The 25,031-nt window shown below is 58.5% G+C and overlaps 1 long non-coding RNA gene across 2 annotated transcripts; it reads right to left on the bottom strand.

Annotated features, from left to right (window-relative positions):
* Positions 1–1,525: 1,525 nt before the first annotated feature.
* Positions 1,526–4,041, bottom strand: LOC123479877 (uncharacterized). 2 transcript variants are annotated; one of them, XR_006655671.1, is made up of 3 exons: positions 3,986–4,037; positions 1,980–2,087; positions 1,526–1,727 (listed from the first exon to the last, which is right to left on the bottom strand). It is a non-coding gene; the product is annotated as an uncharacterized lncRNA (long non-coding RNA). The 2 variants fall into 2 exon arrangements; XR_006655672.1 differs by lacking the exon at positions 1,980–2,087 and having other exon boundaries at positions 3,986–4,041.
* Positions 4,042–25,031: the final 20,990 nt, after the last annotated feature.

The raw sequence follows: 25,031 nt of genomic DNA, 5'->3' as shown, positions 1-25,031 counted from the left end.
GAGGCCGGTCGGTGCTGCAGGAGACAGCGCAGTGGAGAGTTGGCGGGTCACGCACGCGGAACTGGAGGCCCAAGTGCCGCTCACTGGCCCTGTGATCTGGGCGGGGACAGAGACCTCTGTGGGCTTCTTCGGTAAAACTGAACACAGCGAAAACCGTGCGAGCGGTCTGTGAACTGTAAAGTGACAGGTGTTGCTGCCCACTGCTGTCTCCTAGCCCGGACGGATGGATGCCAGTGACCACGGACACGGGAGGGGTCCTTCACCACATTCACCCAGAGGGTGAGTGGGGCAGGCGACGGAGGGGGGGGCCTCGGCTCTGTGCTGCTTACATCCCCTTCCAGGATGAAGGCAATTTCCTGCAGCTGGCTTTGCTGTCCCTGGTTCCTTTATGAAATGCCCGACCCTTCCTGCTTCCATAAACATGAGGATGTTCTCCTCCAAGGGTTTACTTTGGGGCTGCATGCCTGGCCCCCAAGTACACCCAGGCTCCCTCCTCCTTTTCACTCTAAGCTGGGCCCTTGTGTATGCTCCAGATGAGCCTGCATTCCCCTTAATGCCCTGGAATTGCTTACTCACTCCAAATCACTCCGAAATCCCGCTGCCTCAGGGTTTCCCCCGCCAGAAGTAAGCCGCCTTTTCATGGGCAATCAGGCAGCAGCCCAGCGAAGGGGGCGGGGGGTCTGCATGCTCCAGTGGGCCCCTGCAGACAGTGCCTCACAGACCCTCCTCTCCCCTGAGCCCAGCCCACTGTGCAGTGACAGGAACGGGGAAGCTGAGGCTGAGCCCAGCACTGGATCCCCCTACGTGGGGGTATACCATAGGCTCTAACCCCGAGGGAGGCTCGCCGTGCTGCCATGGACATCGAATATGCATGTGGATGTGGCAGTGAACGTGTCCCGAGGACTGAGACACGACGACACGTCTTCTCCTCTTCTTGGGGACGTAATTCTCAAGCCCGACTCTCAAGGCTGCGCTGCGTGGAGGGTGGGCTGTGCGGGTCGACACTGCATCTGTGCCCACTCTGTGCGGGGCTGTTACTCACATACGGGCCTTGAGAGCCACTGCCTGTCCCCCCACCGAGTGCCCTGCCAGTCCCCGCAGGCTGAGTGGGAGAGGAAGGTGGACCCTGGACCTGGAAAAGCTGGACTCAGTCCCTCCACTTCACAGCTATGTGTCCTCAGGATTAAGTGTCCTCATCAGAAAAATGTGTGTGACCCTAAAACCTGGCCCTCAGGACTGGGGATCAGCTGATGTTTGCAGGTGAAAAGGTCCATCCGCCTTGGGCCCATCCTGCATCTGCACATGGGGTCTGACCCTGCCACATGCCCCACTGCCCAGGGCAGTGCAGGGAGGGCGCACAGCACCCGCACGGCCTGATGGCCCCGGGGCCTGACTCCGACTCTGCCCCCGACTCTGTGCCCAGGCGTGCGAGCTGGCCTCTTCGGACCCCAGTGTCCGTAACTACAAAGGGACATGGTCAGAGTAGTGCCGAGTTCAGACTGGGTGTGACCATTAAGTGACATGATTCCAAAGGGAATTAGAGAGTTGTTAATATCTCAAAGGGCTTTGCACAGACACATTCCCGGTGAGTCCTAAATGAACGTGAGCTGCACTCTCATCACTGGCATCCAGCAGCCCAGAGCACAGGACGAGGTGTCCTTCTGTCTTCCCGCATGTGCAGCCTCGGATGCGGCCAAAGAAACTGGAGGCACACGCTGCATGGAGTTCTGAGGATGGAGGAAACAAAGTGCAGCCTTGGAGAGACGGCTACAAGGACAAATGCTCTGGTTTTGTCCCTCCGAGCCTGACAGTGGCATCTCCCCAGGGGACCGCCAGGTGACTCCAGCACCACAGGTCACACAGGAGGATGGGGGTCCCAGCCCCGTTTCACACAGCCCTCCCTGGCATCTCCCTGTGCCAAGCAGCTGAGCCCGTGGGCTGGGTCTCTGCCCCCCCCCCGGCAGCCCCTGCCTGAGCACCTCAGGTCCTTCTGAGCCCTCTCCACTCTCCGGGCCGAGAGCGCAGACTCTGGGTCTGGTCACGTTGAGCAACTGCAACCTCCTGAGAGAATGAGGGACCTCAGCCACCTTTGGGGAAGGAAGGGCACTGAACAAACATCACTCACCCACTGTGCCCAGGTTCCGTTTACCATAAAAGGAAACTGAGGCATAGTAAAGGTTGCAGATTTACCTAGAGTCATACCAGGGTGAGGACAAGAAACTGGGCACTCGGCCCCCCAGATCCGTCAGGGGGCATTGTAACTGCGCACCGGGGTCAGGCATCTGGGCCTAGCGACACCCAGACCGGCGGAGGCAGAACCTCTGGGGGCAGCACTCGGGCACCTTGTCGGGCAGCCCAGGCGGCACAGGGCCGCGCCAGAGCAGGGAGGCCCCGGAAAACACCCCAGGGCACAGCTCGCATTCTCGCTCCGCTCCCAGCCTGCTCTTCCCACAGACTGGGACGTCCTGGGCCGCAAGTCCGGGTCATTTGAAATGCCCAGGGGAAGCCAGTGTACAGCTAAAGGGGAGAGCCGTGGACCGAATGCAGCATTTTAATCTACCTTTAAAACTCTGCTTAATTCTTTAAGGAACTCAACACTTGACTAAGGAAAAAAGCTCCCATTCGGCTGAGATCGGTCCCCTGTGTGCTCACCGAGCTCACACCCCAGGAGGCAGGGGCGCCTGTAGTCACGGGAGCATCATCACTGACCCTCTCCTTATGCACCAACGTAGTTAGACTTGCGAACCTGTCACTCACTTCCACCATTGGCCAATTCAGCGGGCATGTACTGAGTTTGCTATGGTCACTTGGGAGTTTAAAAGATCGTTCTGAATCAGCAGCACAGTAAATAACCGTCTCTAGTGCAACAAGAAGACTGTACGCTCAGTCAGTGCCGTGGAGCTTTCTGCCCTAACATATGGTCCCTGTGCACTGGGTATACAGAGTGTCCATGGTTTGCTGAGGAAAAGGCCTGGAATGGACTTTCACTCAAATCAGATGGAAATCCCTGCTTTTTTTGTTTGTTTGTTTTAAGTAATATTACCAAAAACTCCAAAGCTCTTCAGCCTCTTTACCCACCTCCCAAAGATTACAAGGAAGCCTCAAGAATAAGTGCCCCCAACCACCCGAGCTCCGTCCTTGTGGGGGGGCCCTACCTCTAGCCACAGAGAGAGTTTTGAATTCACAAAGTACAGGCTTCACTGGGCACAAAACCCAAAGGCAGCTCCCACATTCTCTGGCAGGGAGCAAGGACTGGGCCCCCGATGCCTGGGGGGCCGTCCTCCTCAAGCCCCCTGCTGTCCTTGGGCATCCAGAGCAGGAGCACCAGGTCTCCCCAACACGCAGTGACCCTGGGGCTCCGGGGGCCGTGAGTGTCAGTCACACACCCTTATCAGTTCTCCGTCCAACACTCAGATTCTCAAAGCTGGCTGGAAAAGTGATAAGGGGCTGTGACTGGCTGGCGAGGAAGTTCTGCTGAGCCTTTACAAGACGAGCTGAAAGTGACATTCGATTTCCCCGCAAAAATGTCCACTGGGCCTTCTCTGCAATGCCTCCCCGCACCCCAAAGCCTCCCTGTGCCCCCCTGCTTTGCTCTGGCCTCTCCCGGAGTCTCTCCTTTTCACATTTATGTTTCTGCATGGAGAAACTGAGACATGCAGCCCTGAATAGCTATGGAAAGTAGTTGACTCTTTGTATTTGTTTAAACCAGTTACAATTTAGCCCTGGCTGGTGTGGCTCAGTGGACTGAATGCCAGCCTGCAAACCAAAGGGTCACCAGTTCAGTTCCCTGTCAGGGCACATGCCTGGGCTGTGGGCCAGGTCCCCAGCATGGGGCAAGCGAGAGGCAGCCACACACGGATGTTTCTATCCCTCTCTTTCTACCCCTCTTCCCCTCTCTCTAAAAATAAATAAAATTTTTATTTAAAAATTTTAAATTAATTTAAATTTTAAAATTCATAAATAGACCAGAATCAGCAAGCTTTACCCAACAGCTCCTCCAGGTCTGAGGCTGGGGCCCTGCACGCTCTGCTCCTGGCTGTGGTCTGAGCCCGCACCCTAGGCATGCACGGCACTCATAAAGTCCCCACCTCGAGACTCCTCCCCCAGCCGGGATTGGTCCTCCGGTGGCGCTGGCCCCAGGCCAGGACCCACCAGCTGCAGATGTGCTCGAGCTGGATGTGTGCACTGTGCTGGAAGGCCTGACGCAGGAGGCCAGGGTGCAACTGGGGTCTCAGGTAAGTGACCGGTGCGCACTCAAGCCCACGTTCTTCCCTCCTGACTGCGGACCTTCCACACTGATCTGCACAGAGTCTGTGGCTCCAGTGGCGGAAACCTTAGCACAACCCTCGGTATTAGGGTAAAAGTAAAGAAAAATCACCCAGAGCTAAGGAATGGATTGCCACTGAGGAGTGCATCAACTTTGGTGCCATCTGGCTGCCACACTTCCTAGCTGTGTGACCCTGAGGATGCTACCCAGCCTCCCCAGCCCCGTCCCCGATCTGTGACAAGAGGCCGCAGCACCTGACTGCCTGGGCTGCTGTCAGAACCAAACAGAAGCAGGGACGAAGGCGCCTGTGCTCAGACCTTGTTCACTCACTCACTGACGACTTTCCACAGGTCTCTTAACTGCCTTAAATCCCAGCTGCAGCTTCTGCCAAAGGGGGGTTACCACAGCCGCCTCACAGGGTTGGTCTGAGGACTGAAAGATGCATGGTGTGCAGTTAAGAGAAAGGCCTGTGTAGTTAACGGGGCTGGACTCAAGCCTGACGTGGTCATTTACTGGCTCTGCATGTCGCTCAGCCTCACTCTCCACATCTGCAGACCGGCTGTGGCCCCTACTTCCTGCCTCCCAGGGCGGAGACAAAGGTTAAGTGCAGTGAGCTGTCACAAGCCCTAAGCACAGGGAATGCAGCGATGTGGAGCTGGCATCGTTAACGAGATAATACAAGCATGACAACCATACCCAGGAGACGCCCAGCAGGTGGTGGCCGGCTCAGCAAGCGTTCCTGCTGAGCGTTCCTCGGCCACCTGCATGGCTTCCCAGGGTCAGGCCGCTCAGCCTCCACCTGCATCCCGTGGAGAAGGCACCAGCACCCCACAGGTTCGGAAATCAACTCCTTACTCAGCACCAAGGACCTCTGACGTTTGAGGGTGGAGGACCAAGGGCCCAGGGCTCAGAAAAGCAAACGGTATCAGGGCCTGTGGCCAAGGAAACCACCGAGCCAGGCCCCAAACCTGAAGAGGGGAGCACCAACAGCTCATCGCCGGGGGCTGCTCCAGGCACGGGGGGCAGGAGCAGAGTTCAGTCTCTGAGTGAGAAGCTGCCACCCATACCGACCCACACGCTGAAGGGGGCACTCACTCCCTCCAGGGGAGACTGAGAGAAGATGACATTTGACCCCCGCCCAGGAGCAGAGAAGAGGGAAGGAGCTGAAAGGCGGAGGGAGAGGCTCCAGCAAAGGAATGAAGGTGGGAGACGAGAGGGGCCTGGTGGGGACAGTGCCAGCCCTTGAATTTTAAACTTCACGGAGTCTTTAAATGAATAATGCAAATCATGGTATTTGTGTCTGGAGTACCAGCTACAGGCCAGAGGCTGGGCTAAGCTCACCCGTACACCATTTCACTTAATCCTCGCAACCCCCCTGTGTGTGTGTGTGTGTGTGTGCGTGTGTCCGGCTCCACCCTTCCTGGGGGCAGGGAGGGGCCCAGAAAGCAATCAAAGCCACAGAATGCCAACCGTATAGTCCCCCGGGGGGCAAGAGCTCCACCATCCTCCCTGCCAAGGTCCCTTCCGGGTGACAAGGCTGCCAGGGGACAGGAAGGGCCAGTCCCATGGCAACCCTGGTTCACTACACTGGTCACAGCTCTGTGATGGGAGGAGCGTGTGTATGCCAGGCCCCGGGCACCCACGGGCCCTCTGGTTTCCCACCCGAGCCTTCTGCACTGATCTTGTCCTCTACACGCAAAAACTCACCCCAAACCCCCTTCCTCTGCCAAGTCACAGATGACGTGCCACCCCAGTTAGAGCCCCTACATCAGCACAGGGCTTCTGTGACTAAGACGTCACCAACACCAGGAGGGGCCCCCAGCGGGCTGGCTGCAGAGGCTGCCTGCATGGACTGTCCTAGCTGGACCCTCTGCCCCAGGTGTTCACCCACAGGGCCCCCCGGCCCGCCCACTCTGTGGCCCCTGGGCTATGCCACTCTCGGACCGCCCACTGTCCTTCCGGTTGTGTCTCAGGACTTGTCACTGAAGCAGGTCCGAAAACCGCTAACGTGCACATCACCAAAAACACACTTGCATATACACATTACTTGACCTAAGTTTTCCCACTTCCAGTACATTTCCTTCGGGACCAGTTCTACCCAAAAGTAACATCATCTTTTCACAGAAAAACGAATCCAGAGAGGGTGAGCAACTTGTCCAAGGCTTCACAGCCTGTCAGAACCGGGTCCCAGACATGTCTGTCCCTGCCCCTTTCATGGCATCGTCCTCCCAGTCCCCGTGCACCACCACGGGCGTGGGCACAGCCTGCGGCACCTCCCGCAGCCGTCCTGAGCCACGCATGGGCTGGAACACAGCATGCTGCTCATCAGCCCGGAAACCAAAGCCCATCCCGGTCAGGAGGCAGAACGACGGTCGAGACACTGGCACGCCCTGCCCACCTTTCGTGGACACACGCCCAGACAAAGCTGCCCTGCGGTTCCCACCTGTGCCTCGAAACTGCTCTGGCCTTGGCTGACCCCCCTGGGTTACGCCCCTCCGGTGCCCTGGCCTGGTGGTCTGTCACATCAGTTCTGCATCTCACATAATCCACTCCTGCCGACTCACTGGTTCTGCCACAGCCCGTCTGCCCACCCGTTAGTGATTCCCCGTGAGCAGTCTGGGGTAGGAGGCGGAGTGGGCTGTAGAAGGGGCTGAACCCGGACAGCAGAGGGAAGGAGGGCGGCCAAGTACAGAGCCCCTCTTTGGAGCAGGCTGCCCTGCCCAGCTGTGCACAGGGCCATAACCTCCGTCCCCTCCCGTCTCCATCCGCTTGGCTTCATCCAGTTTCATGAGCTCAGGAATGCAGGCTCAGCCGAGACGCCCAGTGTTTGCTTTGGCCCCACCGAGTGGCAAGGTGCCGGGGCTCTCCTCCCCCTCCTGCAGGACTGACTGCAAGAGCCCCCAGCGAGTGAGCAAGCAAGCTGTGCCCAGCAGGGCTCGGCGCCACGTTCACCATATTCGGAAGCACAGAACCACGCAGCAGCCAGGGGGGCACCTATCTCTGAGGCTGGTTCTGCTGGGCTGTGGGCCTGCCCCTGAGCACCGCACAGTTACGAGGGCCGCAACCGGCACATGCTCCCCCAGAGCCACAGGCCTGTCAGCACGCACGCCTGGGAAGCCCGGTCTGAGCCCAGCTGTGCGCCGGGGGTCTGGGCTGGGGCCCCGGGACTCAGGGCCGAGGCCACCCTCTAGGCTGTGGGGGGCGTGGGCACACGCAGCAGTTATGACTTTGTGCTAACTCAGGGCTTAAGAAAGGACAAGACAAAGAAAGGAGAAGTGGGCTGGGGAGGGTCTCCACCACGGCCAATCACAGGACAGTGGCCCGGCCCCTCCCCCACACGGGCCTGTACTCTGTCTCCCACTCGAACGTGGACTCTGGGAGGACGGGAAGGTATCTTCTCTCGCGCACCACTGCTTCAGCGTGCCTGCAGCACAGCCTGGCGGGCAGTACACGCTCATTCCATATTTGGTGGGTGGTGGATGGATGGACAGATGAGCAGGAAATGACTTCTAGGGAGAAGGGCTCTTTAGAAATCTAAGTGTCTGTTCATACTGATTCTGTAACCAATACTCTTTCAAAAAACTCAAAATCAAGTTTCTCGTCCTCCTCTTCCCTCACACTTTCTCAGTGCCCCCACACCGAAGCCCGTGGCAGCTCAGTGAGACCAAAGCAAACCCGCAGGGCCACCCTGGGCCTCAGGCCCCATCCCCAGCAGCCCTCGCCCACACCCCCTGCTGAGCCAGGTCCTTAGAGGAAGCCGGACACCACCAACCAAGAAGGGCAGCTACTCCCACAGGGGAAACAGCTCCGATTCCACGGAGGCGGCAGCCACTGGGGGTACCGTGGCCAGGGACCACGTCCCAGATCTGTGCCTTCCTCTTGGGAGATGGAAAAAACCAGAGGCGGAGGCTGCTCTTCCAGAACCCCCACACACAAGGGGCCCGTCGTCACTGCCGCCGACCAGACCCCTCACCGGGCTCTGCATGCCTCTCCCAACTGCCTGCCTCTGGGTCACAGGTGAGACCCCACACACCGCGTCTGCTCTGGAACCTCGGTGGCCTTCACGGCCACCACACCCACTTCTCCCTCCGCCCAGCATCCTGGCCCCTCCTCCCCCACGATCTTATCCATGACATTCCTGCAAGAAGCACATGAATCCCCCACAGCAGACCAGCCAGTGAGACGCAGACCACCCTCCACTTTCCCTCCTCTGCAGCTCCGTCCACGTAGCTCTCTACGTTCGGGCTGCCTGTCCCATCCAAATGCGAAGCCCGGCTCAGAGTCCCTCAGAGCCAACCTGTACCCTGACCGCCCAGGAAGGCTCTCTGCTGTGCTCCGCCCCACGTTCTGCGTGGGCGCCTCCACAGGTCTCTGCTCCCCAACCTCCCGCGCAGGTACCCTTCACTGTCTGCCCTGGAGCACAGCGCTGCCCCGCCTGCGTGTGCCCTGAAGGCCAAGTGCTCTGCCCGCCAGGCTGGGTGCTCACCAGCACTGACCTGCGGGGCCGGCGCCGGCTCCTCTTCCTGGGAGGCCCCCAGGCCCCCTTCCCACCACTGTGCTGCAGGCAGGAGGAGGAAGGTGAGTGTGAACTTCTGGGTACTTGCCGTGGCCGGGGGCACGTCAGGGGACATGCTCTTGGACATCACGGCTTCGTGATGGCAGGGTTTCCACACCGGGGCCCACTCCTGTGGGGCCTCAGTCATTGTTCTCCCCACAACCAGCCCCAACCACCATCCAGCCAGCTTCAGGTGGTCACAGCACGGTCAGGCCCACGGGCAGGCACCATTTCAATGGCCCCAAATGAGATGTTTCCTTCCAACTCAATATCATCTCTGTCTGCCAAACAAGGCAGAATATCAAAGTCCTGCAAAAGCTGCGTAAGTACATACAGAACCCCTTCCAGCTATATTTATTATGCCTGAACAAACCGATGAAACAACACACAAACCAAGAAAAACGCTCCACTCCCTGCAGCCAACACCGGCAGTTGACCCCGCCTTGCCCTCTTCACCAGGACAGGCCCTCCACCACCAGCGTGTGCAGGCCCCATCGGAGGGGGTCTCCTTGGCCTGTACGAGGAGCGAACCCCCTGGGGGTAGGCATCCCAGCTAGCCTGCGATGGGAAGGTCACTCTGAAGAGTTCCCCGAGACCTCCCGCAGGCTCGGGCCCCAGGTGCCTGCACGGCGAGGGGCTCACACACTCGGTATTGTCCACAGGGGCTGGCGGAGTTCAGGTGCGCACTTCCTAAGTGGGCGTCAGAGATGTCAGAGGAGAAGTAAAGGCTCAGCATCCCCCTCCAGGAGACGACAGGGTGGAACTATGGGTCCACTCTCGACTCTCAAGTTCGGGGCTGGACCCTGCACACCATGTGGCCATGAACAGGTTTAATCAAGCGGCAGGTGCCTCCTGAGATCACTGGCTAAGTTCACAACCAAAGAAAAACAAGCAGCAAGTTCAAACATTCCAACTCTCTCCCATGAACCTCAAAACGCTCAGGGGAGAAAGGGCCAAGCCCTGCCACAGCCCGAGTGTCTGCGCAGTAAAGACAGGCCCATTCCAGAAGCAGCCACCTACACAGGTCGGGCCCAGGGAGGGCCTGCACTCACGCAGTTGTGCAAAAAGCAGACGCACCCGCAGACCTCTCCTTGGCGTGGTCCCGCGGACCTGGGGCCTGTTCACAGAGCAAGAGGTTCTCCACCTCCAACCAAGCAGTCCCATCTTTAGGAAGGGAAGGGTGGGGCTCAAAAACCAATTCTCTAAACGCCTACCCATTTTCGGTGACAGTCCGCACCAAGCAGGGGTTGCTGGGACATGCAGGAGACAAGAGGGAGGGCCTGGGCCAGCACACGGCTCGGGTTTCTGCGAGGCTTTTAAGAAACGTCTCTATGAGGCTAAGTGTGGCCCTGCATCCCAGGCAATTCCCTGCACAGCCGGGCCCCTCACGTCCTCTCCGCTGCACCCGGGCCCCGACTGGTGAGGACACAGCAGAATTTCACACCAGGGCAGCCCACACCTGCAGCGCTGTTTGGAGAGCTGTGACCCTCTCTGCATCTCAGCAAAGGCATTTGTGCACCTTGGAGGACACCTGCCAGCAAGCCCCAAAGCACCCATACGAAGCATAAAAGGAAAGAAAGGACCAAAAAAAAAAAAAGAGAAAACACAAACCATCATATCAATAGGGGACAAAAAGGTATTTTACGAAACCAAACATCTGTGACTGCCCCGCAGCCTCCTCCAGCCCCGCGGAGTTGCATGCGGCTGCCCACAGGGCGTCACCCAGGGGCGAGGCAGCGCCGCTGTCCTGCTGCAGAGGAGGCTGTTCGCTTGGCCATACTGGCCACAGGGGCTGTGTGGGCCACGGAGACACAAGTGTGTATTCCACGGCCCTTTGCAGAAACGTTGGCTGACCTCAGTTAGAGGCAAAGCACACTCAAGTCTGTTCTTTCTCCCAGAATAATGAATTTGTCATTAAACGTATAGAGTATATGTTCCCATTCACAACAAGAAATGTAAAAGAAAGTCATTACCTGAAAGAAAAAGTAAGAGAACGGAAATGCCTAGTTCTCTATCCCGGGGCCTGATTCGGACTTGCTGCAGGGGGACTACATACCTGGATAACTCCACCTGGGCCTGAAAGCTCCCTTCCGAGAGCCCGAGCCCTCTCGGGCCACGTTCTCTGCTCCCCGGTCTTCCAGGCTGTGGGGCGTCCACTGGCCCTCCCCTGGCCTATGAAGACAGGATGTTGCCAAGAGCCACCCCAGCCCGGTGCATGGTGCCGCCACTCCTCATGCCCCCTTGCCTGGGCTCAGGCTGGAAGAGCACAGATCCCGCAGAGCCGCTGTCCCCATCTGCCTGAGAACCCAGGGCTCCCACCTGCCACCAGGATGCAGTTACCGGGGTGACTCGTCCCCTCAACTCCTGGCTGCTCCAGAGCTGTCCTAACGAAGCGCCAATTAACATCGAAACCAGTGACTGAGCCTGTGCAGCGCTCAGCACACCTTCTTAGAATCACCTTCTCAGCAACGGCTCCAAAGCCGCAGCTGCCTTCAGAACACGTGACTCTCGTGCAACATGACACCAAACCCCCCTGCGCTCGGACCCAGCGACCTCCTCCCGCACCCGAAATGTGGGGTCCCGGCAGGGTCCGTCCAGCACACAAGCACACCTGCCTTCACGGGGGCCTCCGGAGCACTTAGTAAACGTTAGTTCTTACCTGTGCAACCAAGACATGGGGTCGGGGCTCAGGGTTCCGCCCTCCCTCCCAGTTCACAGGCACAGGCGCCGGTGGGAACTACTTGAGACTGAAGCTGGCTCTCGGCGCCTCATTGGAGAAGTCACTCAGAGCCTCACGGGGAGCCGGGATGTCACACTTGACGGAAGGAACCGCCACTCCCAGCTCTGTGCGAGCCTGGAGAAGAAGACCACAAGACCCGCTTGAATCCCTGTTCCCTGGACGATCACCGTGTGAGGACAGGCGGGCGACACACCAAACTCAAAGGCAAGACCACAGAACTGGCTTCGTCTCAGCAGGTCTCTAGGGTGGAAGAGCTGTATTAACCACACTTTCAACTTCTACAAATTGACCTTCAACAGCTACAACGTGACCACTAGCTGTCCCCCGCCCACCCTGGCGCACCCCAAAACATCACCCCAAGGCGTGTGCTCTAGCAGCCACAGCGCATGTGAATTTCAAGGGGCGCTGCTTTCAAACACAGCAAGCCGGCCCTAAGCTCACTCTCCAGCCTAGCCCGCCCCTCCCCGAAAACCACAACAGAGGCACTGCCCTCGGGGGTGGGGGTGGGGGAGCCCCGCCCCCCCCACCTCCCTGGGTGTCCTCCCCAGGGAGCCCTGAGCAGATACAACTGTAAACCACTTTGCAGGCTCTGGTCTGCATCTGTCTCCCCAAACCTCCCCAAACTTCCCCAAAGTCCCACGGTTAGAGGGAGTGGAGACCAAGATTCAAAACTGGGCAGCTAAAGGGTCGTGACCCAAGGATGTCAGTGAAGAAAGTGGACTGGATGGAAACCAAGAGAAAATTCCAAGAAACAAAAGGAAGAAAGAAACGGACCTCACTGAGAAAACATTGCTATAGACGGAGTGTCCTTCCGTATCCAACAGGCTTTACAGCCGAGTTTGGAATTTGCTGGAGCTGCCTTCCATCCAGATTCAGAGGCGTGGGGGGGCAACCCCGCGAACATGCTGAGTGGTGTGTAATTGCACTTCCAGGCAGGCTAGAAATCAGTGCAACACGCTAACAAAGACTAGCAGTGAAAGGCCACTGTCACCCGCAGGGTCAGAGCCCCAGCTAGACTGAGTGTGACAACAAAGATGTGGAAGGCGGGCTTATTCAAGCTCAAACACTGTGAGGCTGAGTCAGCTAGCAAACCAGCGGGGACCCACAGGAGCCCTCTCTGCACAGCACAGCCTGGGGAGCGACAGGCTCCGAACTGGATCTACACAGGATCGAATCCCAGCTCCACCACTGACTGGCTACTTTTCTTTGGGAAATCATTTGTGCTCCACCCACCACTCAAATGAGTGTCTCCCTCACCAAATTCACAGGTGGGGGGGGCGGGGGGGCAGGGACAGGTGGTGCCAGGCATGGTCAGTGCCTGTTGAAGTGGTGGGAAGCAGGTAAGAAGGCCCTGTTCCAGACGGGAAAGCAGGGTGTCCACGTGAGTCTAGACCTCATCTACAAAGAGCAGCACAGCATCCCCAAGTCTGATGGCTTCTAGACGTCCAGGAGAGCCCCAGGAGCGGAAGGCTGGCTGCAGAGTGAGCCAGCTGAGCGGTGGCCGCATCACTGCCGTAGGCTGGGAACACAGACGGGGCGGGCATCGATGCCAGCCCGGGCCTGCTCTCAGGCAGGGGTGGCCTGCTGCATGGGGCCGGGAAGGGTGGTCTGAAGGCCCCGAGGGAGCAGAGAAGAGGTGTGGACTTCTGCCCGGGTGGACTCCCAGCCCCAGCTGGGAGCAGAGCAGGGTGCAGTCCAGGGAGTGTCTGGGTCAAAACCTCAGTCACTGTCACCACCCAGGAAATGAGAAATCCAGATGGCAGAGGCGGTGGGCAATTTTAGGCAACTGACACAGGAGCTGACACACCACCAGCCAGGTAAAGCCCGGCACAACCCACCTTCCGAGACCCCGCCCCCTCCGTCCTAAACACCCAGCAGGTGCAGGCTGACAGACACTGGAGACCCAGCCCAGCCACCACCGAGTGCTGTGACCCAGGGCCAGCCACTCAGCACTTCTGAACCTCGGCGCTTGCAGCTGTGCCAGGGAACAACCTGCTTCCCAGGCTGTTGGGAGGGTCAGAGGAACCCACTCTGGTCAAGCAGTTGCTGCAGCGTCGGCCACAGAGCAGAGACTCAAGAGCCAATGCCTTCGTTCTGTCCTCCTCCTCCGTCCCTTCCTCGACACTCTGCCGCAGCCAGAGTGGGGCACTTTGGGGGAGTGGCTTTGAAAGAAACGGGTTCTAGGAGTGAGGTGAGTAGGGCAAAGCCTAGAATGCAGCCCATCACCGAGGTCCAGGAGGGGCTGGACCATGGGGACCTAAGTCTTCCAGTAATGCAAGCTGTCAACCCCCATCTCTGAAGTTGTCCAGGGGCTGCAGTCCCTTCAAGGGCTGGAAAGCCCAGGTCACATCCTCAGCCGGCAGGTCTGCAGAGCTGAGAGCCCCGCTACCAGCCGGGGCCGCCAGGGACTGGGCTGCATTTCCTCGGTCACTGACACTCAGCTGGGGGCTTCGGCTCCCTCAGTAATCTGCCCCAGACATGCACACATCCCAAGGGGGACGCTCCTGGAATGCCGGGTGCCCTGGGTTCCTCCAGACCCCAGCTCCTGGGAGCACTCTTCCGGAAAGCAATCGAAGCTCTAGGCCCTCATTCGACAAAACCCCTGTACACACACACACACACACACACACACACACACACGCCTCTTAACACTTCAGAAACAGGATGCCCGCCGAGGTCCACAGATCCCTCAGGTTGCCTCAGGTGGGGAAGCAGAGACCCAGAGAGCGCAGAGGCTTGGCCAAGATCACACGGGGCCAGTGGCAGAACCAGGGGGGTATTTCTCCCCATACCTATCCTCAGGGAGGCTCGCCTGGCCAGAAAGCAGGGTCACCTGCCCAGAGCCTCACCACTGCCTTGACACCTAAGGAAATCGCTCGGCTTCTCACCCGCGGCCACAGCCCTCCCTCACCACTAGGTGGCACTCGCGGCATGTGCTAGACTGGGGTTGCAGACCTAACCCCCTAGAAGGTGATCCAACTACCTAGCTACTCCTCCAGCCTGCAGATGGGGAAACTGAGACCAAGAGAAAGCACAGGGCTCCTTGAGCTATCCTGAGTGGATGTGTTCCTCCTATATCTTCAGCCTCCCCACTCTAATCCCCAAAGGTATTTAGACTAGAACACGTGAAACAACAGCTGGGTCTTAAAGAATAGGGTTCCATGCCAGCAAACCCCAGGAGCCCCCGTTACAAGGCCTGCGCCGTGCGTGCTGGGGTTCCAGGCCAGGAGAGCTTGAGTTAGTGGTGTACTCGGTGTGTGATGAGGTCCGCTGTCCATGGAAGGGAGCGTTATGGACACTTCCCTTCCACTCCTGAGATTCTCCGCCCCCCCCCTCCCCGGCTTGTCTTTTCTTTGTAACTAAGGAACTTTTTTTTTTTGATGGTTTCTTTTTTTTATTTTTTAAAATATATTTATTGATTATGCTATTACAGTTGTCCCACTTCCCCCCCCACTCCACTCCATCCTGCCCACCCCCTCCCTCCCAAATTCCCCCCCTATAGTTCATGTCCATGGGTCATACTCATAAGTTCTTTGGCTTCTACATTTCCTACACCACCCTCCCCCTCCCCCTGTCTATTCTCCACCCACCATCCATGCTACTTATTCTCTGTACCTTTCCCCCCCTCTCCCCCTCCCACTCCCCTATTGACAACCCTCCATGTGATCTCCATCTCTGTGGTTCTGTTCCTGTTCTAGTTGTTTGCCTAGTTTGCTCATCTTTGTTTTAGGTGTGGTCGTTAATAACTGTGAGTTTGCTGTCATTCCCACTGTTCCTATTTTTGATCTTCTTTTTCTTAGATAACTCCCTTTAACATTTCACATAATAAGGGCTTGGTGATGATGAGCTTCTTTAACTTGACCTTATCTGAGAAGCACTTTATCTGCCCTTCCATTCTAAATGATAGCTTTGCTGGATACAGTAATCTTGGATGTAGGTCCTTGCGTTTAATCTTGGGTAATGTAATTATGATGTGCCTTGGTGTGTTCCTCCTTGGGTCCAGCTTCTTTGGGACTCTCTGAGCTTCCTGGACTTCCCGGAAGTCTATTTCCTTTGCCAGCTTAAGGAAGTTCTCCTTCATTATTTGTTCAAATAAGTTTTCAATTTTTTGTTCTTCCTCTTCTCCTTCTGGCACCCCTATAATTCGGATGTTGGAACGTTTCAAGATGTCCTAGAGGTTCCTAAGCAGCCTCTCCTCATTTTTCCGAATTCTTGTTTCTTCATTCTTTTCTGATTGGATGTTTCTTTCTTCCTTCTGGTCCACACCGTTGATTTGAGTCCCAGTTTCCTTTGCATCACTATTGGTTCCCTGTACATTTTCCTTTGTTTCTCTTAGCATAGGCTTCATTTTTTCATCTGGTTTTCGAACAGATTCAACCAATTCTGTGAGCATCTTGATAACCAGTGTTTTGAACTGTGCATCCGATAGGTTGGCTATCTCTTCCTTGCTTAGTTGTATTTTTTCTGGAGCTTTGAAGTGTTCTGTCATTTGGGCCTTTTTTTTTTTTTTTGGTCTTGGCACGTCTGTTACTTAAAGGGGCGGAGCCTTAGGTGTTCCCCCGGGCGGGGTAATGCTGGTTGCTATGCTGTGACACCGTACGTGGGGGAGGGGCCGAGAGGGAGCAATGGCACCTGCTCCCCTCTCCACCAGATTTCAGTCTTTCACTCAGCTACCCACAATCAAACTGGGCCCCTCTGGTGCTGGTTCCCGAGTGGGTGGGTCTGTGCATGCCCTAGGCCCTTGTGGGTCTCTCCAATGACCTCTCCTGTGAGGCTGGGAGTCTCTCCTGCTGCTGCCCCAACCCCCACGGGCGTTTTCAATCAGAGGTTTGAGGCTTTATTTCTCTGCGCTGGAGCCCTGGGTTACAGGGTCTGCTTCGCTCCCCGCCATTTGTCCGGTTTATCTGTGCTCGAATGTGGGGCCGCGGGGTGCTACCAACTGCTCTGCCTGCCCTGCTCTCCACCACTCTGAGTCCGGCCTTCTCGGTTTATCTGCTCGAATGTGGGGCCGCAGGATCTGCTAGTGCTTGGACTGCCTGCGCCGTTCATCCCACACTCCGCCAGTCTCGGTCCCGCCACAGCCACGCGAGTCCTCTCCACCCTGGTGCCCATCTCCACCCCTCCTACAGGTCTGGATGAATGTTTATTTTTTATTTCCTTGGTGTCGGACCCCCCTGCCGTTCGATTCGCTGTCAGTTCTGGTTGTGCGAGGAGATGCAGTGTGTCCACCTACTCCGCCATCTTGGTTCTCCAGCCCGGAACTTTTTAAGTTCTGTTTTGCAGGCTAGCGCTCAGTCCGCTGAGCCATACCAGCCAGGGCTGGAACTTTTTTAAGTTCTGCTCAAATGTCCAAGACGGGGCACTTGAGGATAACTGCGCTTTGACAGCGGAACTTGAGGAGTGTGCCGAGTCCCCACCTCTCCCAGTTCAGGCCCTGCCAGCGCCCACCCCCCCACCCCGCCCCAGGGGCAGTACTGTTCCAAGAGCACAGGAGCAGCAAGCAGGAATCACAGGCAGCTGGGCAAGTGGGTCAGGGCCCAGCCCCTTGGCTGGTGTTGGTGCAGACCTCTGTCCCTGCGAGGCAGCCAGGGCCAGGTGGCGCGCTGTGAGCAGGCTCCCCGCTGGCTGCACGAGTCCCCCTCAGGGCCAGAGAGGCTGGGTCTGATTGGTCCCATCCGCGTCACGGGACACCTGCCTCAGGAGCCAGTCACAGGGGGTCTGAGCCCCGCCCCCAGAGGGGTGACCCCCACAGCCCTGTGTGCTGGCCTTCGCTCCCCAGGAAGTTCCAGAACACACGCAGTTCCAGTCTGCAGCAGCGTCCTGCTTCTCAGCCTGGCTTTCTCGGGGGACAGCCAGGAAGCGTGGGGGCTGTGCCTCCTGCCACAGTGTGTTCCCAACGTCTGTCTGTCTTCCTGCCCAGCACCCACTTCCGGTTCCAAAGCAACATGCCTTGTGTTTAATTTTTAAACCCAAGCGACACAGAGGAACACACTCAAACCAACATCAAACGTCTCTGCCAATCCCAGAGCTGTATCTGACCTGGAAAGAAGTGCAGGCCTCAGCTTGTCACCCCTGGGGGGACACCCCCCCGCCTGCACCTGCACTCAGACAGGCCCCTGCGCACCTGGGCAGACATCGGTCATGCTCACGGCGCACGAGGTGTCTCTGTTAGTGGGGCGATGAGTGTGTTAAACAGGAAACAAATCACAAAGCTTTAAACACAAATACAGACACGGAGCACCCTGTCCCAGGATGGACTCACTCTCACCCCCGGCCCCGCCCTGGGAAAGGAAGCAGGAAGTGTCAGGAGCACACCAGGGACAGGTCCATAGAAGTGGCACCAGCATCTGCCCCTGGAGAGCTCCCGGAAGCGTCCGGAATCAAGCGGACAGGTCCACTAGTTGTCAGCTCTGGCCACACCTCACAGGACTGGCGACTAGCCCACAGCCGGCTGGACGACACATCCAGACCCACGCAGGACCCTGCGGAGGGTGGCAGACATCCTGCCTTGGCTGACAGTCACGGTAAACACCAATTCCTTGAGGACCAGCTCAAGGCAAGCAATTTAGGGCAGCCCCCCACTGAACCCCCACGACGGCCCTGCCACACCCCTGTGCCTGGGAAGCCGAGGCTCAGAGGAGGGACGCGCCAGCCCAAGACCACCGCGCGGGGAGAAGCCCCATCCCCACCGCCCCCCTGGGGTCAGAAGGCACAGTGTGCCATCTCCCCCCCTCCCGCCCCCCACCACCAGGAACTTGACCCGTGAGGAAAGGGAGGCCAGCTTCCTCTCAGTCAGTAGGCACGGCTCCCTGTTCTGGAGAGCCTGGCCACTCCCCCCGCGAGCCCCAGGTGGGGGTGGTGCTGGGGAATCCAGAGAAGGGCAGGCTGCCTAACATACCTCGCTCCCCGCCCCAGGCCGCGAACACCCACTTTCCCCATTCACGAGTCTGGGTGCTGAGTGGTGGGAGTCGGGGAAGGAAATTTTTAAAACAAGCCTTCAGTCAGGGAGTTTCACAGAATAATTATATAGTGAGGACACCAAATTAGCAGGAAGCGGGCCTGTCAGCTGCAGCAGCCACGCACCACTGCCTGCCTCCCCACGGCACAGCTAGCCTCCAGCCTTGAGAGGGCCTGGGACTCTCCCTCTGTGTCCTAGATACACGTGACACTTCCACTCACAGAAACACACAGCTGCAACGGTCCTCGAAGACCACTGACCCCAACCCCCACACCCCAGTTAGGGAAACCGAGGCTCCCGAGGAGAGTCCCTGCTGGAAGTCGCACCGTGACAGGTGCAGGACCGAGGCCGGGTCCCCTGACTGCAGACCCACACAGCCTCTCTGAAGCCAAGAGACAGCAGTACACCATACCTGGGCTCCTGGAGTCCGCACGAGCCCCCTGGTTTTGCATCGCCGCCACGGTTATAGACAACTAGGGCCCCGGCAAAGCCCAGCAAAACAGGTGCTGGTGAGAGAGACACTTCCTGCAGGGGCCCATCTCCCATGGACAAACCGCCCCCTGAGGCGGGCAGCAGAGCAGGTGTTGGTGGTGCGTGAGAGCGCCAGGCCCAGGGAGCTGACAGTGGGCGGAGCTGACAGTGGGCGTGGCGAGGCCCAGCCAAGCTGCTGCCTTGGACCCCGAACAGGACGTGGAAACGGAAGGGAAATGGAAGGGCCGCACAGTCTATTTCAGCCCTGCTCCCAGGCCCGAAGGGAGGGTGCGGCTGCGTTCTCTCCAATGCCCAGGGGTGGCTGCCGGCCCTGCAGGATGGCGCTCAGGTCTCAGGAGAACTGGGGAAGGGTGAAGACGTGAGCCCCCCTGAGGCCTTGGTTGGCCACACAGGGACCTCCTCTGTGTCCTCAGGCTCCTCAGTCACCTGGTGCCTGTCCTGACTGTGGCAGCTGACAGCAAAACTGGCTGCAGCGGTCCCCTCTCTGCACCCAGGCCTCCGCCCCCACCCGCCCGGAGTCCGGACTGCCCCTTGCGCTGGTGTCGGCCAATGCACGTGTGGCCAGGCCGTGGGTACTCAAGTCCCCAGTGTCTGACCACGTGTCTGTGTCCTGCCAGCACCACTGGAACTGAAGCAGGCCAACCCGTCACCCGTCAGCAGGGCAGAGTCAGACCCCAGCTTGAACGCAACCGGCCGCTCCTGCCGGAGGCCCACTCGGTCTCTGACCCCCGGCGATCCGTGCCGCTCACTTGTCAGTCTTGCACACACAGCGCTCCCGGTCCTTGGAGTCTGGTCCCGGGAGGGGCCGCCCTACAGGTCTGTGTGGTCTCCGAAAGTCTAGGCAGAGTCCCCAGGCCAGACCACTGGCCAGGATGTCCCTTCTCCCATGAGAGGTCAGAGGGAGACGCAGCCTTCGCACAGCAGCAGCAATGGGTTTCAACACGCAGCAGTGAGGCCCTCGGTACCTTCCGCTCTGTCTGCACCACGAGATCTGCAGGACTCGCTCTCAGCTGCCTTGGCGCCGCCCAGTCCAACGCCTCCTGAGCCTGGCTCCCCTCCTGCTTCGCTGCCATTCTCCCGATTCACGCTTTTCAGGTTGCTCGTCACCACAGACTACGCAGTCACTGGCTCACTCATAAACTTTCCCACCTCTTCCCACTGAAAGGTAAGCCTCACGGTAGAAAAATTGTCTGCCGTGCTCACTGCTGTGCCCCCAGGATGTGGAACGGTGTCTGGTGCTCAAAAAGCTTGTTGAGTGAATTCACAGACGAGGGAAAGGCAGGAGGGCGGGAGGCAGTTGGGAGGGAGGGTAAATACTTCCTGACAGGGACTGAGGGGCCACTTTCAGTTTCGGTGGTCCCCATGTTACGGACTGAATGTTCGTGCCCCCCCCCTAAATTCCTGTGTTGCACATTTGGAGGTGCAGCATCAGAGATACACAGCGTGACAGGAGGTCATAAGGCTGAGGCCCCAGGATGGGAACGGTGCTCTTGCAAGAGACCAGAGACCTGGCTCGCTCTCCCCCCAGTTCAGAGGACAGGCCTCGAGAACTCAACCCGATGGCCGTGTCTGCAAGCCGGGAAGCCTCCTCACTGGACACCAAGTCAGCCAGCACCTGACCCCGGATTCCCAGCCTCCAAACTGGGAGGGATAAATGTTTATTGATTAAGCTGCCCAGTTATGGCCACCAAAGCTAGAACGTCCCAAGTCCAATGCTGGGTCCCACAGTGGATAATCTACAATTTTTCAGAACATTCCCAATAGTGCCCCGGAATAAACATATTTTATTCTCCGTGCTCATGTGTCAACAGGAAGTAGGGCTGCCTTTCTGGTGGCTGCCACTAGTTGACAAGCAGATAGGCAATGGCAACCTTGGGGCTGGTGGTAGCAGACACACAGGAGAAAGGGAATGGGACACTGTTCTCTGGTCTGACCTCTAATATCCCACCCCCTCTAACTCCCATCCCTGCCTGGGACACACAGTGCAGGGGCAGGCGGTCGGCCTGCTCTAACCAGCAGGGGCTGGTTGCCATGGCAACAGGATCCAGCAGCAGGTGCCCACCTGTCACCTACACCGAGGCCAGACTCCCACCACCTCTGAACACGCACATCAACGTGGGAAGGAAAGAAGCCAATGTGAAGAGGCCTGTCGCCTTGGGAAATCCCAAGTGGCAGTGAGGAAGCGAGGCCACAGGGCTGCTGACTTCCGTGTGCACGCCCAGGGTGGGGCGTGCACAGGCGGCGGCAGCAGCTGTAAGGGCAAGCAGCACCGAGACGCCCCACTGGGCAGCGGCGGCATGTTCAGACTTCGAGCAAGACACTCGCTGCAACACCAGCCCCTCAGCTCCACCAGAAACTCAACACCTAAGGCCCACATGTGTGCCCACATCCCCCCACAATCCCAGGGCGGGAGTCGGGGCTCAGTCCCACTCCTGTCTGCAGGCCTGCAGGACACCCCCAGGACCTGCTCAGCTCCAGCACAGTGGCACCTCCAAGGAGCCGAAGGCCACCATCCCAGCATGTGTCACCCCCAGGTGGCCAGGGCAGACTCTGGGCTCTGCAGTCACTCTCTCTGCCACCCACACACACCGGTGGGCTCTCCTCTCCTCCTGTCCTCCCTCCACGCAGTTTAGCACCAAACTCTGGGAAACTGGCACGACTGCCCCCACCGGCTGTGGCACAGTGGGCTGTGAGGTTGCTGTTCCATTTCTCCCACGCCACACCTGGGCCATCTCAGTGCCCGGGAGGCCGCTGCTGACTCACGGAGGGCTGCCAGGCTGGCAGGAACGGTGCCTGAAGACCCGTCTCTGAAAGGCTGCTGTTCCACCAGGGAAGGAGATGGGGTAGGTGGGACCCATCACAGAGAACCCAGTTTCCAGTGGGCCCCACTGGCCCAGCCCCGACTCTGCAGCCCCCTGATGCACCCGCTCCAGGGCCTGAGCTGCACCTCGTCCAGGCTGGCCTTGTGTGGGGAGCGCTGGGCTCCATCCCACTCCAGCTCAGTGCTCTGGGCTGAGTGGAGGTCCTGGGCTGGGCAGTGATGACCCTGGCCCATCATCCAGCCTGCAAGCCCTTCCTCCAAGGGAGGGAGCCGGCGTCTGCACAGCTCTTGGGTCACAGGCTGTGAGTGCCGCCCTAACCCCCTGCATCCTCTCCCTCGATCACACGCGCCCGTGAGGAGGCCCCATGACGGACCCACCTGGCTACTGGGAGACTGAGGCTCGCAGAGGCTAACGAACCTGCCCACCACTCTACAGCTGGGTCGGCACACTGCCAGCCTGACCTTGGCGGCTCACCCCAGCCCCTGCCACCACACCTGGGGCTGGCACTTTGCCCGGTGGCGGCTACTGCTGACCGCCCACGGTCTGCTCGACAGGGCCTGGGTTCACGGGGGGCTCTTGGGCATGTCCACGAGCCTCTGTGGGGCTCAGTGTCCCCCATCTATAGAGGGGGGGGTTGTGATGTGTCATCTGGGCCAGGATGCACTTCTCCGTATTTCTGGTTATAGTGGGCCACGCCACACTCCCAGTGCGGCCCCTGGGTGGACGTGAAGCTGGCGGCAATGCGCAGCACACATGGGCTGTCGCTTCTCTGAGGGCGCAGCTCTTCGGCACGGGCTGCAGCGCTCCACCTTCCCCAGCACCTCCCCCGCCACGTCTCCGATGTCCAGGCCAGGCCTGTGTGTCTGGCTCCAGCAGAGGTGCCGGCTTCTCCTCTAGGATGCCCAAACTGTCAAGGCTGGAGGCAGCAAGACAAGCATGGCTCCCAACGTGCCCATTTCCAGCTGGAGTGACCACCTGCTCCTGGCTTGACTGGACCTGCCCAATCGGAGGAGTGAAGTCTCCCATCTTGGGAACCCCTCAGTCCTGGGAAAACAGGACCGCCGGTCACCTTGTTCCACTTTATGCTCGCAGGTCCATCTGGTTCTTGCTCTCCCCTCTTTCCCGTCGAGTGCCCTTCCCAACTGCCTGCTCTGTGGGATTCACAGCCCAGCACAGACGCAAAGCAACAGCCTTACAGAGACTGCCTAACCAACCCCCACACTGTCAAAGGCAAACCCTGCAAGACAGGCGAGTGGACAGATGATGGAAGGAGAGCTGATGGACGATGAATAAGTGGTAGATGAAAGATTAAGTGACTAAGCAGGTAGATGGCTGAATGGGCATGTGGGTGGGTGGGTGGGTGGTGGATGGATGGACAGACACTGACAGACAGCAGGTGGTAGCAGAGCTGTGAGCACTAAACGAGGTGGGCACGTGCACAGGGCCTGGCCCAGAGGGAGCACTCAGCGCCCGTCACACAGTATCGCCGTCACCTCACAAGGGCCACAGATGGCTCCACGGCGGTGACCACAACTGCAGGCAAAACCGACCTCGGGCGACAGCGGTTCTCTCTGGCGGCATGCTGCGCAGTGGGGAGGAGAAGCTTGCCAGGGCCCGCCCCGTCTGCCTCCACACAGCCGGGGCCCGTGACAACATGCCGCCAGGAAGCCCCATCAAGCTGCACTAACGAGGTGCTCGCGGATCGCTGACTCGAGATGGTCTGACAAACACTGACCCTGCCGCCCATATGCCACCCCAGTGGACCGCCTCCTGGAAAGTCTCTGGCCCACTGTTACCGCATCTGTGAAGTGAGGAGGCTCCGCCAGCTGTCAGGGAACTGGTCCTCAAGACCCCCTCACCCCCAAATTCTCTAGATCTTTGTTTCAAAGCAAACAAGAAGAAAGAGGCAGCCGAGTCAGGTGACGCAGTAAAGGACCAGGCTCTCCCTGTGGGCCGCCTGCTGCTCGCACTTGCAGGCACTGGCCTGTGGACAAGGACACGTGTGGGCTCTAGCCCACACCGGAAATGCCCGTGCAAGACCTTCAGAAAGGCCATACTGCTAGCACCAGTGGGCGCCACTGACACTGCAAGGGAAGCAGCGTGCCCAGGGCCCGCTTCACCTGACCCGGGGGTGGGGGTGGGGGGTGGAGGGCGAAGGAGCCCATGGTGTGCAGACTGCCTGTGACCCGGGCTGAGCACCCCTCATCCTGTCTGACAATGAAACACGGCACAATCGTTAACGTGATAGATGCACAAACTTGAAGACACTGGGGGGCTTTTTATCATTTGCGTTTTGTAGTTTTTTACCACATACAACAAAAAATAACTCCAGAAATTTTAAAATAAAAAATGCACGACTGTCGAAGAAGCTATCTTTCTCTCTGTGGGAAGGGGTGACTAGGTCCTGAATTTCAGAGTCGGCGGGGCGTAACCCTAGCTCATGCCAGACCAGCACAAAGCTAGGCTGCTGTGCGCCTGCTGTCGCACGCAGGGTGGCTCTGACCGTCCCCCCACCATGTGCCTGCTTTCGAGTGTGATTAACAGAACAGGCTGGGCTGCATGCGGGAAGACTAGTCAGAGACCACTGCGCCGGGAGAAAAAGTAAAAGCGCTATTAGACCTTGTTGCCATAGCAACAGCACAACAAAGCTATTTTGTGGTTAACTCCTGAGAGAAGAGGCAAGATAAAAATTGGTATAAAGTTATCACCCAATTTGGACCACAGGCACTTAACCTCTCTCCTCCACAGTCCCAGCCGTGTACCAGTAAGTTCCCTGCATTGGGAATGACCCCAGAACCCTGCTGCCAACGGCCCGAGCGGCCCCTGGGCACTCTGTTCAAATGCAGAGTCTAACTCAAGGGCAGGTCTGGGACGAGGTCCCACAAGCTGCATTCCTAACAAGCTCTTCTGCACTAGCTGGAAACAGTCTCACCCTGGATGTGGATTAACCCAATCTGGGTCAAATGCTCATCTTTAAAACAATCCCCGTGCTCCAAAGCCTGGTTCCTCGGGACCGCCCAGGCCTGGGCACTCGCCCCGCGTCTGCGATGGACTGTGCCACCAGAACAACAGAGCGCGGGGCTGCCTGCCAGAGCAAGGGCTGCCTAGGCAGACACCGAGGGGGGGCAGAGTCTACTGCATTCCACGCCTCGAACACCCAACACATGCACACACATGTACACACACACTTCCCCCAC

The sequence above is a fragment of the Desmodus rotundus genome, chromosome 10, assembly GCF_022682495.2.
Source record: "Desmodus rotundus isolate HL8 chromosome 10, HLdesRot8A.1, whole genome shotgun sequence".
Classification (NCBI taxonomy): Eukaryota; Metazoa; Chordata; class Mammalia; order Chiroptera; family Phyllostomidae; genus Desmodus; species Desmodus rotundus.
This window is presented reverse-complemented; position numbering and strand designations above follow the sequence as displayed.